Here is a 6,001-nt window from a genome sequence, read left to right on the forward strand (position 1 = left end):
TAATTTACTTACTATTAAAAGTATGTTTTATCCATGCAAATTCTGGGTGAAGTTACTGCCACTAGGTGTCTCCCTTCTTGTGATCTGCTGTCCACCCCGTTGTCAAGCATTGTCCGTCCCTAGTTACAGAGCAGAAGACACGGCTGCAAAAGGTGGGGGTGTGTCTCTTCACTGCCTGCTATAACTTTCTATGTAGAGGGGGAACAGTTGGAGAAAGCAGGATAAGGGTATGTTCACACGGCAACGCCAAATACGTTTGAAATTACGGAGCTGTTTTCAGGCAAAAACAGCTCCTGAATTTCAGACGTTTTGACAAGTGCACGCGTTTTTCACGGCGTCTTTTACGGACGTAATTGGAGTCAATGAAAAACGGCTCCAATTACGTCCCAAGAAGTGACATGCACTTCTTTGAGGCGGGCGTCTTTTGACAGCGGTACATAGTCACCCCCATAGATGGCACCCCCCTACTTTCCTGTAGGGGACGGCTCCAGGAGAACCCGCTTGTAGGTAGTGCCACACAGACCCCCTGTAGGTAATGCCACACAGACCCCCTGTAGGTAATGCCACACAGACCCCCTCGTAGGTAGTCACACAGACCTCTGTAAGGCCACACAGCCTTCTGTAAGCAATGCCACACAGCCCCCCTGTAGGTAATGCCACACAGCCCCCCTGTAGGTAATGCCACACAGACCCCCTTGTAGGTAGTGCCACACAGACCCCTCGTAGGTAGTGCCACACAGACCCCGATAGGTAATGCCACACAGCCCCCCTGTAGGTAATGCCACACAGCCCCCCTGTAGGTAATGCCACACAGCCCCCCTGTAGGTAATGCCACAGCCCCCCCTGTAGGTAATACCCCCTTGTACATAGTCACCCCCATAGATGGCACCCCTCCTACTTTCCTGTAGGGGACGGCTCCAGGAGAAGTTCCTCACTTCACTGTCCATATATGGACAGTGAAGTGAGGGACTTCTCCTGGTTCAGAATCCCTTGCCACATTGCCGGGGATTCAGCTTTAGAAGTCCTAACGTCACTGTGTCCATATATGGACAGTGAAGGCAGGGACTTCTCCTAGAGCGGAATCCCCGGCCACATCGCCGGGGATTCTGCTTCACAAGTCCTGACATCACTGTGTCCATATATGGATACAGTGAAGTCAGGGACTTCTGCTGGAGCGGTCCCCAATCCCCGGCCAAAGCGTTACCGAAGCTGTGGCCAGTGATTCCGCTCTTACAGGGAGCAAAAACATACCCTCCTCCTCCTCACATGCACTTCGAGAAGGAGAGAGAGCGAGTGACGGAAGACACGGCTTTCACTTGGAGCACATTTAAGTGATAGCCGTGTATTACCCGGCCCCATAGACTTCTATGGGAGCCTGGCGGCCGGGACAACGGACGAAAATAGGGCATGTCCCATATTTTGACGGCCGGGTTTCCAAAAAATCGGTCATGTGAATAGCCCCATTGGGATCTATTGTTCTTACTGCAGCCATGTGACGGCCGTTTTTGAACAGCCGTCACACGGCCGGGAAACCCTGTCGTGTGCATAAGGGCTTAGGCTCCAACCACAAGATTAGAGAAAACTGAGACTAAGTAGACCGTAAAAAACCTCCGTTTTTGCGGACCGCAATTGCAGTCCGCAAAAATGGACCCATTCACTTTCATTGAATGCGGACACCTTTCCGTAGCACTACGGAAGTGTGTCCGTGCCGTGGAAATGGTCCGCGAATTATGGAACATGTCCGTTCTTTTGAATTTTGCGGGCCGTGGTCCCATACTTTGTATGGGAGCACGGCCCGAAAATGCGGCTGTCTGTCGCCCGCGCCGTGATTGCGGGCACGGTCGTGTGCATGGGGCCTTAAAGATGTAACCTGCAGAGGGGAAACCGGCTGAATAATGCAGAATACAAGTCATGTAATGGCCAGAAACAGTGTTATTCCTCATGTACACGACAGCTTATTCGGAAAAATCACCTGAAAATATAGGTACGCTTTAATTGTATGTATTTAGGGCTTATTCAGACGACCGTAAACTTCATCCGACTTCAGTCGGTGAGAAACCAACAATTTTGTATTAGTTTTCGCTGCGATTGACTTCAGTTTGTTAGTTTTTTGAGGCTGGATAAAATCAGTGTGACATGTTTCTCACGTCCATAAGAAAAAAAAACCTGAAGAATGCCCTCAATTGTCCCAACCCACTAAAAATACCCCCAGGATAGTCACATGACAGCAAAAACGCCATTTTCTATTGCTTATAGCATAGCGAGCATTGTGAGATTTTTCTCGTGTGTATTTTTGGCTTCTGACCATGTCCTATACTCAGCACCACACTGCTCTGGCTCTACTTCCTGGCTTCACTTCTCAAGTGTCTCCAAGCAACCATCCGTAAAAAACTGAACGGAATGGATAGCATCCGTGAGTGAAAAACTGACAAAGATAGAGCATGCTGTAATTTTTTTTTAATCGCAGACAGATTGTTTGAGAAAAAAATAAAATAAAAATTATGCCTGAATTGGCCCATTTACTATAGTGTTCAGTCACGGTGCTACAAATTCTATGTATACATTACATAGAAGCTGCATAAAACCGCTGTAAGCCGAATCCATCAGTCAGCTGGCGACAGCTCCTGTGTGTCTCTAAGGCCCCATGCCCACTTCAGTTTTTTCCTTCAGTGTGCTATCCGTTTTTGTCACCGATAGCACCCTGAACCCATTCATTTCAATGGGGCCGTGCACACTTCAGTTTTTTTGACGGTCCGTTGCCCCGTTCCGATAAAAGTAGCGCATGTCCTACTTTGGTCCGAGAATCCGTGACCGTGAGGCCCATGCAAGTCAATGGGGCCATCAAAAAAGCTGAAGGCACACGGATGTCCGTGTGTGACGGAGACGTTGCCTAGCAACCGCCGGGTGGGCAGAAAAACATAACAGAAATATTACACTAATCGGCAGCCACTTGTCTCTATCAATCACTGATAGAGAAAAGAGGCTGCTGATTAAAAATAAAATAAAAAGCATTTCATACGTACCCGGTCGTTGTCTTGGTGACGAGTCACTCTTCTTCCTCCAGTCCGACCTTCTTTTGTGACGCGGCAGCCTGTGATTGGCTGCAGAGGCGGTTCACGTGGGATGAAGCGTCATCCCTGGAGACCGGCCTTCTGACGTCATCCTGACGTGCGTGACCGCCACTACAGAGTGTGATTGGCTGCAACGGCGACATGGATTGAACATCATCGCTGGAGGCCGGACAGGAGGAATGTAAGTATGAACTTATTTTTTTTTATTACATTAAAATTTTATTTTCCGCGCGCAGAGCATGGTACTGTCCAGGGTGCTGAAAGAGTTACCGCCGATCAGTGCAGCTCATTAACTCTTTGAGCACCCTGAACAGTACCATGCTGGGCGCACGGAAATGGAAACACGGAGTGCACACGGAAATCACATGGCCGCTAAAACGGGTTCACGGACCCGTCAAGAGCGGCCGTGAAAACGGTGATGTAAGTGTGCACGAGGCCTAAGGCCTCATTCACACGACAGGGTCCGAGTGTCGGCTGATAAAATCGTCCATTTTGTGCCGTTTTTTCCAGGCCGGTTTGCATCCGTTCTGATTCCGTTCCAGGCCGTGTTGCCGTTTTTAACGGCCGATTTTTACCCGTTTTTTTCCCTGTCCGGTTTAAAAATCGGATGGATATCATTTCAATTTGTTGCCACACACAGCCCTCTGTAGATAATGCCACACAGCCCCCTGTAGGTAATGCCACCCAGCCCCCTGCAGGTAATGCCACCCAGCCCCCTGCAGGCAATGCCACCCAGCTCCCTGTATGGAATGCCACCCAGCTCCCTGTATGGAATGCCACCAAGTCCCCTGTAGGTAATGCCACCCGGCCGCCTGTTGGCAATGCCACCCTGCCCCCTGTATGTAATGCCACCCAGCCCCCTGCAGGTAATGCCACACAGCCCCCTGCAGGTAATGCCACACAGCCCCCTGTAGGTAATGCCACCCATCCCCCCCCTTTCCAGGAGAAGTCACTGACTTCAATGTCCATATATGGACAGTTTAGTCACTGACTTCTCCTGGAGAGGAATTCCCTGCCACAGGGTCGGGGATTCCGCTTCTGAAGTGAGTGACGTCACTGTGTCCATATATGGACAGTGTAGTCACTCACTTCTCCTGTAGCGGAATCCCCAATCCCCGGCCGGGGATTGGAGATTCCGACTTCTACAGGGAGCAAAAAAATACCCTCCTCCTCCTCACATGCACTCTGCACTGTGAAGAGGAGGAGAGAGAGCGCCCGAGCGACGGAATACATGGCCATCACTCGGGACACGTTCCGGTGATGGCCGTGTATTACCCAGCCCCATAGACTTCTATGGGAGCCGGGCAAACGGCTGAAAATAGGGCATGTCCCATTTTTTGACGGCCAGGTTTCCCGGGCCATCAAAAAATCGGTTGTGTGAATAGCCCCATTAGGGGTCTATTCTTCCTAATGCAGCCGGGTGACGGCCGATTTATGAACGGCCGTCACCCGGCCGGGAAACCCTGTCGTGTGAATAAGGGCTAAGGCTGTGTTCACACTGAGTTTTTTGCAGGAGGAAAATTCCTCCTGCAAAAACTGCTCCAGACGGTTTTTGCACAGTGGTTTGACAAAAACTTGTCAAAACACTCGTCGGTGTTTTTTTCCCCTCTTTCTGACTAACTGAAATGGGGTTTTGGAGGTGGAAACCGCCTCAAGATGGGTCATGACACTTCTTTTTACCGCGACGCGATTTTTTTAATCGCGGTAAAAAAACTCGTCCAACTCCCATTGAAATCAATGGGAAGCATTTTCGGCCTGTTTTTGCGGAGCGGTTTCCGCGCCAAAAAGCTAGTCAAAATACTCTGTGTGAACATGGCCTTACAATATATATATATATATATATATATATATATATAAAAATAAATAACCCTTAGGGTATGTGCACACACACTAATTGACGGACGTATTTCGGCTGCAAGTCCCGGACCGAACACAGTGCAGGGAGCCGGGCTCCTAGCATCATAGTTATGTACGACGCTAGGAGTCCCTGCCTCTCTGCAGGACAACTGTCCCGTACTGTAATCATATTTTCAGTACGGGACAGTAGTTCCACGGAGAGGCAGGGACTCCTAGCATCGTACATAAGTATGATGCTAGGAGCCCGGCTCCCTGCACTGTGTTCGGTCCGGGACTTGCGGCCGAAATACGTCCGTCAATTACGGACGTAATTAGTGTGTGTGCACATACCCTTAGGGCTCATTCAGATGAGCGTAATACTCGTCCATGTGCTGTGCGTTGAAATAACGCACAACACACGGACCCATGCAATTCAATAGGGCCATTCACACACGCGCTGTTTTTCATGCAGCGAGTGTCGTTTGCATGAAACTCACTGCATGTCCTATATCGGTGCGTTTTCACGCACCTAGTCGCCCATTGAATTCTACGGGTCCGGGAAAACCGTGGACAGCACACGGACGACATCCGTGTGCTGTCCGGGTTTCACGAATCAAATACATAGAAAAGCAGAGCAACAAATAAAAAATTAAAAAAATGCAGTGCTTGCGCGGACGTGATAAAACACAGGCCAAACATAAAGCAGACTGATGCCAATACACAGCGCACATGGAGGAAAAACGAAGCGTTTTTTTAAGCGAGTAAATTGGACACGCTCGTATGAATATAGCCTTATACCGATCACATCTAAGTTCATCGAATATGTATAAAATTTAAAAGAAAACAAAATACATGATACATTACAATACAAGACACACTACAGAGGAAATGAGGTAGACAAATTTCTTCAACCGAAATAAACCTGCAAGAAACAACGGGAGTTGATAAAAAAAACAAAAAACTGATATCGATATTTCTACCGGGAAACCCATCCCCCCCAGTCCTCGAACACAAAGCATCACGCCCAATATCAGGCAGTGCCCCGTGGTATGGTGTATTATTCCCCATCTTCCAGAACGTTCACCCCCCACCAT

Source organism: Rhinoderma darwinii, chromosome 1 (genome assembly GCF_050947455.1).
Source record: "Rhinoderma darwinii isolate aRhiDar2 chromosome 1, aRhiDar2.hap1, whole genome shotgun sequence".
Classification (NCBI taxonomy): domain Eukaryota; kingdom Metazoa; phylum Chordata; class Amphibia; order Anura; family Rhinodermatidae; genus Rhinoderma; species Rhinoderma darwinii.